Source organism: Choloepus didactylus, chromosome 11 (genome assembly GCF_015220235.1).
Source record: "Choloepus didactylus isolate mChoDid1 chromosome 11, mChoDid1.pri, whole genome shotgun sequence".
Taxonomy (NCBI): Eukaryota; Metazoa; Chordata; class Mammalia; order Pilosa; family Megalonychidae; genus Choloepus; species Choloepus didactylus.
Genome location: NC_051317.1, coordinates 3,442,807 through 3,456,448, shown reverse-complemented (window position 1 = coordinate 3,456,448; position 13,642 = coordinate 3,442,807). Strand labels below are relative to the sequence as shown.

At 42.1% G+C, this 13,642-nt stretch overlaps 1 protein-coding gene across 1 annotated transcript in view; it reads right to left on the bottom strand.

Moving 5' to 3' along the window:
- The window catches only part of SLIT3 (slit guidance ligand 3), a 621,868-nt gene that overhangs the window by 270,489 nt on the left and 337,737 nt on the right, over positions 1-13,642 (bottom strand). The window lies entirely within an intron of this gene.

The window sequence follows — 13,642 nt, the reverse complement described above, 5'->3', positions numbered from 1 at the left end:
TGTTGGACCAACTTCCAGACCTTGGTTTGGCCCAGAAAGGAACATGGGCTTAGGGCCATGGCTGAAAGTTTCAGAAGAGTAGCAGGGATTTTAGAGACTGCGTGTCAAGGTGAGGGAGAGAGTCAGACTTGACAAGATATGCCAGGCAACAATCTTTAATGGTGAGTGTATTTAAATTTTGTTTCGTGGCATGTGGTGGAGCCTTCCTTCCTGCCCTCTCTAGCCCTCCTAATAAATCCTCTTCCATTAGTAGCCTTGATTTTGGGTTTGGGGATGTGACTGGTACCAAGTCTGGCCTTAATGTACTCAAGGAGCAAGAGGAGAGAAAGTCAAGAAACATGGGTTACTTCTTAGGTTTTAATGTATTGGAATAGAGAGAAGTAAATATCTGAAACTATCAAACTCCAACCCAGTAGCCTTGACTCTTGAAGACGATTGTATAACAATGTAGCTTACAAGGGGTGACAGAGTGATTGTGACAACCTCGTGGATCGCACTCCCCTTATCCAGTGTATGGATGGATGAGTAGAAGAATGGGGACAAAAAACTAAATGAAAAATAGGTGGGATGGGGGGTGATTTGGGTGTTCTTTTTTATTTTTATTTTTTATTCTTATTCTTTCTGGTGTAAGAAAAATGCTCAAAAATAGATTGGGGTGATGAATGCACAATTATATGAAGGTACTGTGAACAGTTGATTGTACACCATGGATGATTGTATGGTATGTGAATATATCTCAATAAAACTGAGTTTAATTTAAAAAAAGTAAAAAAAAAGAAAAAGAAACATGGGTTATATCTCCACCAGCAAAGTGGCGGGGGCCGTGTTTGGCCGCTCCAGTGCAATGTATATTCTAGAGGTGTCCAAATTGGGCACAATGGGAACTCATTTTGGGTTTTAAAGGAGAAAAAAAAATAGACACATGGTCCCTGAAAAAATAGAAAGAAAGGAAAAATCCTTTCCTAAAGAGTAATGGCATTCCTTCTCACTTCATTTCCTGCGCTTGGCAAACGCCCACTATTAGAAATAAAATTAGGACAAGACTCATCATGAAAAACAATCCAATACTACAAAGGGCATAAAAATAAAAAGCCATTAGAGTCTCTGAGGAATCAGAGTACAAGAAAGTTAAGGTAAAGAGGTTCTTTGTATGTGAGAAAAAGACAATCTGGGGAAACCTGGGCTACTCCTACATAGGCAATAATGAGACACATGCAAAATACATTTGAAGAAATATGAAGGCTCGCCCCACCTCCCAAAATCCAATTTCCTTTGACCTGCAGTGAGAAGGCTCAGCCAATCAACTGCTCCATTAAGAATCATAGGAGAGCTGCTTTTGAGGTCGCTAGGCTTGGAAAATATTGCTGAGATAGCCAAAAGGTCAAAGGTTTAATTTTACTTCATCCCATGTCTGTATATTCCCTTCAGCTCAAGGCAGTTATTTCTGTTAAAAGTGGCTTCTTTCAGAGAGTGCTGATGTTGCAACTGGCGGTGAATGGCCTTGTGTCTCAGTGTCTTCCAGGCCACAGTGTGTCAGACCAATGTACATACAACCCACCCTGCAGATACTGATTCAGCTGGCCTGGGGTGGGGGCTTGGCCTGAGAGCCTGCATTTCTAACAAGCTCCCAGGTGATGCTGACACTTGTGAATCACCCGTGGAGCTGGCTGGTCCAATCATACAGGTTCCTGGGTCCCACCCCCAGAGTTCTGATTACTTGGTCTGGAAGTGTGGTCTTGGCATCTGTATTTTTAACAAGCTGCTCAGGTGATTCAGTCGCACAGCCAGGTGCAGCCACCTCTACTGGTGGCGGGAGGGACAAAGGTGCCATGGCTTCTACTCCTGGTTCTGCTGTTTACTCACTGTGTGACCTTATGCAAGTCATTTAGCCTCTCTGAGCCTCAAGTTCTTTAATCAAATACTGGAGCAGAGGTTAGATATAAATAGCCCAATTTGGTGAACTAAACATTGTTGGGTCCTTCTTGCTTTCAGTAAAAATGGTCAGCAAACCGTTTCATTTTCTCTTCCCCCCCAACAGTGTTTCTAAAACTTTTCTGAGGGGCTGTTAGGAATTATTGCTTTTAGACTTGGCCACTTAGTTCTGGTACATTCTGTGGACAGAATATTCTGATAAATGAAACATTCAAATTAACCATGTATGGGCACCCTACAAGCCATTTACTCATCATATATTAAAGGAATTAGATTATAATATGTTGCACACATATAATAAAAAGCTCTTAGTTCAATAAATTTTTTAAAGCTCTCACTGCTGATTCAGAAAGCCTCTTAGTAATGAATAGGGCTCAGAGGGCTTCATTATGCCTGAGTATCAGTTATCTAGCTGGAAGAATGATTGGTTAATGGTTCACAGCTCAAGGGAACTCTGTACAGTACTTTCTATTTTTAAGATACAGTCATATGCAGCTGCCATTTTTGAGAGTTTATTATATGCCAGGCATTGTCCTCAAGGGCTTACATGCGTTATTTCTTCTAATCTTCACAAATACCCTGTGAGGCAGATATCATCATCTCCACTTTACAGATGAGACAACCAAGGCCCAAAGAAGCTAAAATAACTTGCTTACTATCAGATGACTAGAAAGCAGAAAGCTGGGATTCAAACCTGGAACTCTGCCTCCAAAGTCTCTGCCCATAACCACTAAGCTATACTTCCACCTTTCTCATCTGCAGCCCACGACAATTTTTGACATAGATTGGGAATATTTCTACTTGTGGAGAGAGAGGAAGAGGAGACGGGAGGGTGAGGAGAGTGTGGGATAGAGAGGAGGAGGGAAGTTGCCTGCAAGGGGCCATTGGATTATGGGTGTATGGACATTCTTTCCTCCATCCCCCACCAAAACCTAACCTAAAACTTTGGAACTCCTTCCTGCCTGTGGTTTATGAATTAAATCCAACCATGAGTGGGGCCTCTAGCAGCTTACATTAAGTCAAGGATAATGAATATGTGCAATGCCTGCTCCCACTCTCCTATCCATGCAGACATTGTTAATCCACCGTCGCTTTTTTTTTTAATGAGGACAAATGTGGCCTCAATACCCTCCCTTTCAGAGGACTCCAGGCAGGCACAGCCAATCGATTCAGATTGTGATTTGAGAAGAATGTGGTTGCTTTCAGCATTAAGCCTTGCTAGCACCACAGCAAAGTAGAAATAGCTTTTGTCCAGGAAATTCAGAAGCCTGGGTTCTAATCCTGACTCTGACGCTAACTTGCTCGCTAACTTGCTCGCTAACTTAGCATAACCAGGAGCAAGTTGTTTCCTCCCTCTCAGCATCAGTTTACCCATCAGTAAATGAAGGTGTTGGTCTATACTTTAGAGGATGTAAAAATCCCTCTCAAGATTCAAATCCTAGGTTCCAGCAGGTGTTCCAAGCCAGGTGGAGTTCATTAGGTACAGGGCTCCTTCTCTGTGGCCAAATTTGTGTAAGAAAATACCCCCATGCATGTTCAAACCACCCTGGAGAGTCCATAATTCCACATTGTCTGTGCCTGTGCAAGATAAAGCGTTACTTTGTTCAAATTACGAAAAACAACCTGGCAGAGACCTGAATCTTGGCTGTCTGGAGCAGGTAATCTCTCTGGAATGGAACCTCAGGTGCAGGGCCAAGAATCCATCCCAAGTGACATGGGAACAGGGCCTCCAGGCCTGGAGGACATCACTGTCTAGTTCCCCTGCAGCCCTCAGCTTCCCAGCTCCGTCAGTCCTCCTCGTGGCTGGGAGTCAGGGAGCTTCTCCGTTGAGTTCTGACATGCAGGACTCCAGGCAAAGCTTCTCAGCAGAAATCAAGAAGCCTGGGATCAGAGAAGGACCCTGCCACCCCAGATAATAACAACAACTAATAGTTAATGAGTGTTCTCTCTGTGTCAGGCACTGCTATAGGTGCTTGAACCCTGCCTGCAATACTATGAAGTCATAACTATTATTATTCTCATTTAGAGATAAGGGAACTCAGGCACCGGGAGGTTAAATAACTTGCCCAAGGTGACACACAAGCAGGAGGCAGAGCCAGGATTCAATCCCAGGCAGTCTGACTACAGGGCCCTTAATTGCAACCACACTTTATGTAATTTCCCCGACATGGCTGGTGGCCAGAGTCTAAGGGACTCTTGCATATTTTTTACACTTTTGCTTAATTGGCTACCTTCCCTGCTGGGTTATAAACTCCAGGAGGGAAGGGCCATGTCTTACTTACTCCTCCTCACTGTGCCTCTGGTGCCTGGCAAACTACCCAGCCCACAATTCCACAATCGGTGCTTGGTTAATCTATAATTGATGCAATAATAAGTAGATGGATGAATAAAATCCATCAGGTTAGAGTTTAGAAGCAATTCCTCCTTTCTAGAATTACAAACTTTGTAAAAAGAGTTAGAGTGTATTTGTTAAATTCTTACTATATGCCAGGTATTGTGTTAAATGTTTTAAGTGAGTGTTTTTTTAAATCCTTCTGACAACCAAATAAGGTACAATTTCATACCCCTTTTACATAAGGGGACATTGAGGCCTGGGGCGTGGGGTTACGTACATTGCCCATGATCACATAGATGTGACTGCCAGAGATGGGGTTCAGACTCAGGACTGTCTGACCACAAAGGGCCATGGTCATTCCGTGATGGTAGGCTGTATTCTTACTCTCTTGAGTCCAAAATTAAACCAGTCCCAGCCAGGGATACCTTCTTTGACTGGGTGGTCTGGCTTGGGAGATAATGAAGAGGCACAATGCAGCAAAATGTAGAAAAAATAAAATTGAGTCTCAGTAGCTATGGATTTTAAGCTTGGCACTTTTACTAAACTAGCTATGTGGTTGCAGACAAGTCTCTCCCCTTTCTAGGCCCTCTTTTCAACATATTTAAAATGAGGAGCTCAAACAAATGATCACTAAAGTCCCTCCCAATTCTAATGGCCTGAATGGAAGAAATGGAGCTCAGAAAAGGTCCGGGAGCTACAGCAGTGGTTTCGCTAGAGCTGGGAGCAGGTGTTTTCCGTCTGGCCAGTTGGAGCTGGTAGTGATGAGGACAGCAATGAGAAGGTGTAAATGGCACCCTCAGATTTTTTCTTTCCAATTTCCTCCATCTTGTCTGAGCTTTGTGAACCTTCGAGGCGTTGAAGTCATTAGACATTTGCTAGCCTAAGAATGGGAATTGGAGGCTGTTTCCTCAGTGTCCCAGACAGCACTAAGAGTCTAAGACAAAGCCAATGACATGCAGCCAGACTCTGCGTATTGGGAGGGAACTATCTGTGGGTACAGCAAGGAATGGTAGCCACAGAACCAGAGAAGATGAAAGTCAGATGCCTAGAACCTCAGGATGTACAAACTACGAGCTCACAGAGATGTTTTGTTTGGTCCGGACCACGTGGTATTTTAATAATTAAATTTAAGATAAAAATCTAAATTTCCAGCATTTTCTTGGGGACAGGTGGAGTGGGGAAAGAGCTGACAACAATGGGTGTGAATTCCTACATGGTAAATATTGGCTGGAGCTGAATTGGGTGAGAATTTTGTTACAAAAAAAAGGAAAACCCAAGCCAAATACCTGAAAAGCCCAGAGGTAGATTAGTGGGCAAAGTTTGTTAGCTTTAGAGCTCAGTAAGTTCATCAAAGACCCAATTTCTTTCTGCTTCTCTAGTCTTCCTTCTAAGATGTTAACTTCACCATAAAGCTGGCTTTCCTTATGAGTACAAAATGGTTGTCGTGATTCTAGACTTCACAACTGTACTTTACACCATCGAGAAGGAACCAGCCTTTACGTGTCTTAGAATTTCCAGCAAAGTCCCTGAGCTTTGGGTTGACTTGGCAACAGTGAACAATCTCTGTGACCTTGGGAATTACTATACTATATGGGTTGGCTTAAACCTGGGTTACCTGAAATAATCACAATAGCACAGCATATGGTATTCTGCTCAGTGTATACCAGTCTGGTACACAATGTGTCCCATCCTGACCCAGTGGAGGGACTAGGTCAGATCTTTGAAAAGATTTCTCTGGGAATTGTATGGAGAATGGATAGAGGAAGGTCAGGGAGTGATTCTGCTGACATCTCCATTGCACAGGATTTCAGCATTTCAGCATCCTTGCTGGGAAGAACTCTGGATCCCAAAGCTCTAGTATCCCTGACTGTCCACCTCTCAGCCCCTACCCCCACCAGTGATCTCTGGCCAGTTTTGGTACTTGATTTGCCACAAGGTCCGGGGCTTCTCTCAAGTGGCTGACTGTACTGACGAGGCACCTTCCAGATATAGGAAGCACCAGCATCCTGCTCTCCAGACAGGACCAGATGATGAAAATCAAACACACACACACACACACACACACACACACACACACACACACACACACACACACACACACACACGGACTACAATGGGGCCCAGCAGATCTGTCAAAGGCCTTTTCCCAGGATAAATGATGATTTACAGGAGAGATGCTCTATTTCCCACCTTCTTCTTGCTCTATTTTAGGAGACTGTATCAAGACCATGTGTTTTTGCTTAGCCTGACACATTCCAAGCAAGCTTTCTGTAGTCCATGTGCTAGTGGACTACAGAAAGTAGTCTTTCTTAAGAAGTAGAAGGAAAACAAAAAAATGAGCCCAACCCCCATCTTCCCTGGGTGGCTGGAAGAAAGAAAGGTCATTATCCATACTCTGGAAGTCCCAACCAGTCCCACAGGGCAGCCTGAGGCAGCCGTTTTTCCCATGGCCAGCTTCCGGGTATGCCACAGACTCCCCACACTTCACAAAGAGACCTGGAATGAAAGGCACCCCCAACGGCCTTCCTGAACTCCTTAAATTCGCCAAGCACTTTCCCTCTTTGGGGCCCCTGAATATGCAGTTCTCACTGCCTGAAACCCCTAGGTCCCTCTCTCAACTGGCTCCCCTGCCTTCTTCAGGACTCAGCTTAAAGATACCTCTAAAAAGCAGCCTCCCCTTCCCAGACTACACTCTCCAAAGCAAGTCTGCCCCAAGGTGATCTCATCACATCGTTTCTTTCTTTCAGGCGATGATGACACATGGATATTATTATATCTAGTTCCTTATTTATTTTTGCTTCTTTCTTCCATGAAGCCAGGGGTTGGCAAATTATGGCCCACAGGCCAGATCTGATCCACCGCCTATCTTTGTAAATAAAGTTTTATTGACACACAGCCAGGATCACTTGCTGATGTATTCTCACTTGTGGATGGACCATCTATGGCTGTGTCTGTGCAACAATGGAAGAGTTGAGTAGTTGTGACAGAGACTTGCAAAGCCTAAAATATTTACTATCTAACCCATTGCAGAAAAAGTTATTGACCACCACGTTAGACAGTAAGCTCCTGTGTATTCCTGGTGCCTTGGACGGAACTGGGCACCATTTGATAAGCCTAGACCCTCATGAATGCCAGGCTGGAATCACTGAGTCAGTGACCAAAGAGGTGACCTTCATCTTTAAACCTCAGACTCTTTTGTTTTGTGTTGCCTAAAGCATCCCTTGTACATTTGTTTGGACTTCAAAACCAGGAGAAGATTCTCTAGTTTCATGACATAGTGCCTTTAAAAAAGAACAAAAGGCAAAGTTTTAAGAGCGAGGGGGGAAAAACAACCACCTCAAACTGGATTTTAAAAGACCAACAAAGCAATAAATATCAACAATTCTGACTTATGAAGCCACAGGGAGTTGTCTGTAGTAATAAAGCAAGCTCTAAGAAGGCGGGGGCCCAAATGGAGATGGGGTACAGCATGAAAAAAAGATATGCATTAACTTAATCTTCTTCCAAGTGGGCAACGGCTTCCTGCTGATAAATGGTAAGTATTTGTGCAAATCCTTATTTAATAAAGCATGTGGGAAGATACTTTTTTAGTGCAATCAAGATTTTTAAAGTCACCCAGTCATGGGAAAATATTAGGAACAATTTAACTGGACTCAGTGATGGAATACTTCGAAAATTATAATTTGATCAGAGACATCCATTGTGGATTTATGTGAGGGAAAGATTAATACCTAACTTGTTGGAAATAAATTTCCTGGATAAATTACCAGCATGGGAGATAAGAGAAGAGCAGATATTTACACGTACTTCCAGAAACTCGGGAAATTTCACATTTTATTTCACATATTACGTGGCCCACAAGACATACGAGGGGAGATTAGGAGCCTGCTGCATATATTGTGCCAAAAACAAACTCATTTTTCAAGCTGAACAAAAAGGAAGAAGCCAGGTAGAGGGTGTGATGTTTACTGTTTATAAATAAAACACAAACTGAGAAAATGTAAAATCATCTAGTTCAACACTGTCAACCTTGGAGCCTTCTGGTCACCTAGCAGTATTTGTTTCAAATCTTTTGGCCCAAATATTGTGATGGAGGCAAAGATATAACATCAACCAGGGAAGGCATCAAGGAAATAGCAGTCTGTGTTGTTAGTAGCTGAGCCATCTGGAGACAGCAAAGAGGGACCACATTACTGTAAGGCATGTCTGTTTTTTATCACCTGCACATACCTCGTTATCACCTACATATTACTGATGAAGCACATTTCCTGACCTCTAGTAGGATCTTTAAAAAAATTCCTAGGGAAGAAGGTGCTAAAAACTAGCTATCGAGGAGGCGGGGCAAGATGGCAGACTGGTGAGCTGTATGTTTTAGTTACTCCTCCAGGAAAGTAGGTAAAAAGCCAGGAACTGCGTGGACTGGACACCACAGAGCAATCTGTCTTTGGGCATACTTCATACAACACTCATGAAAACGTGGAACTGCTGAGATCAGCGAAATCTGTAAGTTTTTGCGGCCAGGGGACCCGCGCCCCTCCCTGCCAGGCTCAGTCCCGGGGGAGGAGGGGCTGTCAGCTCCAGGAAGGAGAAGGGAGAATTGCAGTGGCTGCTCTTATCGGAAACTCATTCTACTGATTCAAACTCCAACCATAGATAGACTGAGACCAGACACCAGAGACTCTGAGAGCAGCCAGCCCAGCAGAGAGGAGACAGGCATAGAAAAAAAACAACACGAAAAACTCCAAAATAAAAGCAGAGGATTTTTGGAGTTCTGGTGAACACAGAAAGGGAAAGGGCGGAGATCAGGCCTTGAGGCGCATATGCAAATCCCGAAGCAAGGCTGATCTCTCTGCCCTGTGCACCTTTCCTTAATGGCCCTGGTTGCTTTGTCTATTAGCATTTCAATAACCCATTAGATCTCTGAGGAGGGCCGTTTTTTTTTTTTTTTTTTTTTTTTTTTTTTAAATCCTTTTTGCTTTTTCTAAAACAATTACTCTAAGAAGCTCAATACAGAAAGCTTCAAAGAATTGAAATTTGGGCACGTCAAGTCAAGAGCAGAACTAAGAGAGCTCTGAGACAAAAGGCAATAATCCAGTGGCTCAGAAAATTCACTAAACAACACAACTTCCCAAGAAAAAGGGGGGTGTCCGCTCACAGCCACCATCCTGGTGGACAGGAAACACTCCTGCCCATCGCCAGCCCCATAGCCCAGAGCTGCCCCAGACAACCCAGTGTGACGGAAGTGCTTCAAATGACAGGCACACACCACAAAACTGGGCGTGGACATTAGCCTTCCCTGCAACCTCAGCTGAATGTCCCAGAGCTGGGAAGGGGGAGCAGTGTGAATTAACAGAGCCCCATTCAGCCATCATTTGAGCAGACCAGCAGCCCAGAACTGCCCTGGGGGGACGGCACTCACCTGTGACATAGCACAGTCATCCCTCAACAGAGGACCCCGGGTGCACAGCCTGGAAGAGGGGCCCATTTGCAAGTCTCAGGAGCCATACGCCAATACCAAAGACTTGTGGGTCAGTGGCAGAGACAAACTGTGGCAGGACTGAACTGAAGGATTAGACTATTGCAGTAGCTTTAAAACTCTAGGATCATCAGGGAGATTTGACTGTTAGGGCCACCCCCCCTCCCCGACTGCCCAGAAACACGCCCCACATACAGGGCAGGCAACACCAACTACACACGCAAGCTTGGTACACCAATTGGGCCCCACAAGACTCACTCCCCCACTCACCAAAAAGGCTAAGCAGGGGAGACCTGGCTTGTGGAGAACAGGTGGCTCGTGGACGCCACCTGCTGGTTAGTTAGAGAAAGTGTACTCCACGAAGCTGTAGATCTGATAAATTAGAGATAAGGACTTCAACTGGTCTACAAACCCTAAAAGAACCCTATCAAGTTCAGCAAATGCCACGAGGCCAAAAACAACAGAAAATTATAAAGCATATGAAAAAACCAGAAGATATGGATAACCCAAGCCCAAGCACCCAAATCAAAAGACCAGAAGAGACACACCTAGAGCAGCTACTCAAAGAACTAAAGATGAACAATGAGACCATAGTACGGGATATGAAGGAAATCAAGAAGACCCTAGAAGAGCATAAAGAAGACATTGCAAGACTAAATAAAAAAATGGATGATCTTATGGAAATTAAAGAAACTGTTGACCAAATTAAAAAGATTCTGGACACTCATAGTACAAGACTAGAGGAAGTTGAACAACGAATCAGTGACCTGGAAGATGACAGAATGGAAAATGAAAGCATAAAAGAAAGAATGGGGAAAAAAATTGAAAAACTCGAAATGGACCTCAGGGATATGATAGATAATATGAAACGTCCGAATATAAGACTCATTGGTGTCCCAGAAGGGGAAGAAAAGGGTAAAGGTCTAGGAAGAGTATTCAAAGAAATTGTTGGGGAAAACTTCCCAAATCTGCTAAACAACATAAATACACAAATCATAAATGCTCAGCGAACTCCAAATAGAATAAATCCAAAAAAACCCACTCCGAGACATATACTGATCACACTGTCAAACATAGAAGAGAAGGAGCAAGTTCTGAAAGCAGCAAGAGAAAAGCAATTCACCACATACAAAGGAAACAGCATAAGACTAAGTAGTGACTACTCAGCAGCCACCATGGAGGCGAGAAGGCAGTGGCACGATATATTTAAAATTCTGAGTGAGAGGAATTTCCAGCCAAGAATACTTTATCCAGCAAAGCTCTCCTTCAAATTTGAGGGAGAGCTTAAATTTTTCACAGACAAAGAAATGCTGAGAGAATTTGCTAACAAGAGACCTGCCCTACTGGAGATACTAAAGGGAGCCCTACAGACAGAGAAACAAAGACAGGACAGAGAGACTTGGAGAAAGGTTCAGTACTAAAGAGATTCGGTATGGGTACAATAAAGGATATTAATAGAGAGAGGGAAAAATATGGCAAACATAATCCAAAGGATAAGATGGCCGATTCAAGAAATGCCTTCACGGTTTTAACGTTGAATGTAAATGGATTCAACTCCCCAATTAAAAGATATAGATTCGCAGAATGGATCAAAAAAAATGAACCATCAATATGTTGCATACAAGAGACTCATCTTAGACACAGGGACACAAAGAAACTGAAAGTGAAAGGATGGAAAAAAATATTTCATGCAAGCTACAGCCAAAAGAAAGCAGGTGTAGCAATATTAATCTCAGATAAAATAGACTTCAAATGCAGGGATGTTTTGAGAGACAAAGAAGGCCACTACATACTAATAAAAGGGGCAATTCAGCAAGAAGAAATAACAATCGTAAATGTCTATGCACCCAATCAAGGTGCCACAAAATACATGAGAGAAACATTGGCAAAACTAAAGGAAGCAATTGATGTTTCCACAATAATTGTGGGAGACTTCAACACATCACTCTCTCCTATAGATAGATCAACCAGACAGAAGACCAATAAGGAAATTGAAAACCTAAACAATCTGATAAATGAATTAGATTTAACAGACATCTACAGGACATTACATCTCAAATCACCAGGATACACATACTTTTCTAGTGCTCACGGAACTTTCTCCAGAATAGATCATATGCTGGGACATAAAACAAGCCTCAATAAATTTAAAAAGATTGAAATTATTCAAAGCACATTCTCTGACCACAATGGAATACAATTAGAAGTCAATAACCATCAGAGACTTAGAAAATTCACAAATACCTGGAGGTTAAACAACACACTCCTAAGCAATCAGTGGGTTAAAGAAGAAATAGCAAGAGAAATTGCTAAATATATAGAGACGAATGAAAATGAGAACACAACATACCAAAACCTATGGGATGCAGCAAAAGCAGTGCTAAGGGGGGAAATTTATAGCACTAAACGCATATATTAAAAAGGAAGAAAGAGCCAAAATCAAAGAACTAATGGATCAACTAATGAAGCTAGAAAATGAACAGCAAACCAATCCTAAACCAAGTACAAGAAAAGAAATAACAAGGATTAAAGCAGAAATAAATGACATAGAGAACAAAAAAACAATAGAAAGGATAAATATCACCAAAAGTTGGTTCTTTGAGAAGATCAACAAGATTGACAAGCCCCTAGCTAGACTGACAAAATCAAAAAGAGAGAAGACCCATATAAACAAAATAATGAATGAAAAAGGTGACATAACTGCAGATCCTGAAGAAATTAAAAAAATTATAAGAGGATATTATGAACAACTGTATGGCAACAAACTGGATAATGTAGAAGAAATGGACAATTTCCTGGAAACATATGAACAACCTAGACTGACCAGAGAAGAAATAGAAGACCTCAACCAACCCATCACAAGCAAAGAGATCCAATCAGTCATCAAAACTCTTCCCACAAATAAGTGCCCAGGGCCAGATGGCTTCACAGGGGAATTCTACCAAACTTTCCAGAAAGAACTGACACCAATCTTACTCAAACTCTTTCAAAACATTGAAAAAAATGGAACACTACCTAACTCATTTTATGAAGCTAACATCAATCTAATACCAAAACCAGGCAAAGATGCTACAAAAAAGGAAAACTACCGGCCAATCTCCCTAATGAATATAGATGCAAAAATCCTCAACAAAATACTTGCAAATCGAATCCAAAGACACATTAAAAAAATCATACACCATGACCAAGTGGGGTTCATTCCAGGCATGCAAGGATGGTTCAACATAAGAAAAACAATCAATGTATTACAACACATTAAAAACTCGAAAGGGAAAAATCAATTGATCATCTCAATAGATGCTGAAAAAGCATTTGACAAAATCCAACATCCCTTTTTGATAAAAACACTTCAAAAGGTAGGAATTGAAGGAAACTTCCTCAACATGATAAAGAGCATATATGAAAAACCCACAGCCAGCATAGTACTCAATGGTGAGAGACTGAAAGCCTTCCCTCTAAGATCAGGAACAAGACAAGGATGCCCGCTGTCACCACTGTTATTCAACATTGTGCTGGAAGTGCTAGCCAGGGCAATCCGGCAAGACAAAGAAATAAAAGGCATCCAAATTGGAAAAGAAGAAGTAAAACTGTCATTGTTTGCAGATGATATGATCTTATATCTAGAAAACCCTGAGAAATCAACGATACACCTACTAGAGCTAATAAACAAATTTAGCAAAGTAGCGGGATACAAGATTAATGCACATAAGTCAGTAATGTTTCTATATGCTAGAAATGAACAAACTGAAGAGACACTCAAGAAAAAGATACCATTTTCAATAGCAACTAAAAAAATCAAGTACCTAGGAATAAACTTAACCAAAGATGTAAAAGACCTATACAAAGAAAACTACATAACTCTACTAAAAGAAATAGAAGGGGACCTTAAAAGATGGAAA